The sequence below is a fragment of the Quercus robur genome, chromosome 2 (genome assembly GCF_932294415.1).
Source record: "Quercus robur chromosome 2, dhQueRobu3.1, whole genome shotgun sequence".
Classification (NCBI taxonomy): domain Eukaryota; kingdom Viridiplantae; phylum Streptophyta; class Magnoliopsida; order Fagales; family Fagaceae; genus Quercus; species Quercus robur.
This window is the reverse complement of record NC_065535.1, coordinates 6,394,661-6,395,914: the sequence shown is the minus strand read 5'-3', so window position 1 is coordinate 6,395,914 and position 1,254 is coordinate 6,394,661.

Below are 1,254 nucleotides of genomic sequence, written 5' to 3'. Positions count from 1 at the left end.
GAAGAAGAAGAAGCAGAATTTGAAGGAGGAGGAGAGAGAGAAACTTGAAGAGCCATTTGGGAACGTGTTGCGCAGAGAAGATCCCAAATTAAATACAACCGACCTCTATTAATTTAAATTTAATTAATTAAATTTTTTAAAGAAAATTTAATTAAGTAATTATTCCTCTCGTCCCAAAATAATGAAATATCTCCCAAAAGACACTGATTAAAACTATTAAACAAAGACGACTTAAGCTTAACCAACTTTAATTAATAAAGTAGAAGCCGCTCGAAATTAACTATTGGTTGGTTGGTGAAGCCCCCATTAGTAGTAATAATTAGTGCGTTATTTCACTGTAAAGTAGCTCTGTGCCTTTTCTTCCAACACTGGCCACGTAGATTTGTGGGTTTGTTAGTGAGGGTGTGGGGTCTATGGTGATTAAACGGACTACTTTATTATGACCGTCCGATTGAGAATGGGGACGAGAAAAGAGCGATACTGTAGTAATAGGTTTTTGTGCGCCACATGCACCGACAAAGTGATAAGTTGGATTTGCTCTTAAAAAATAACAAGTTGGATTCTTGGGGGACCATGTCCCTGGATTACATCATGGATGACATAGTTAGTCCAAATTATAATAGAGAAAAATTAAGGATGCTCTTGGTTTAAGATATATTTTTAACAATCGCACATTTTTTGTGTAATTATTGCTCGACAGAAGTAAATAGTAGAAGAGTCAGAAATTTATCTTTGGAGGATTATATGTAATTTTTTTTCTATGAAATGTAAAATATAATGTGCAATTTTTTTTTGGGCTTTTTCTTTTTGTTTGAAAGGTTCTAATATATTGTTAAGTAAACCAAATTATGGACCAAAATTTAATTTTATTGAGTATAAAAAAAAACTTAGGGTGGTCACAAATCTTTTTTTAAGGGTAGAAAATGTTTATCATTAGGTATGGGAGCCAAAATAATAAGGTTATTTAAAAAAAAAATTAAATTATTTAAGATATTTCCAAAAAAAAAAAAAAAATTATTTCAAAAATCTTAGGGGGCCTTGGGCCCCCTTTGGTCCCATAATAGCTACGCCACTGAATATAAACAGAGTCGGAGCCAGGAATTCCACTAAGGGGGGACGAAAGTATGAAACAATTTTTTTTTAATGAAAATCTAAACTACCATTTATTTGGTATTAACAAAATATCAACAAATGAAAATACATAAAAGAGTTGTTTCTTAATATATTGCAATGCAAAGTAAATAGTATTATTGT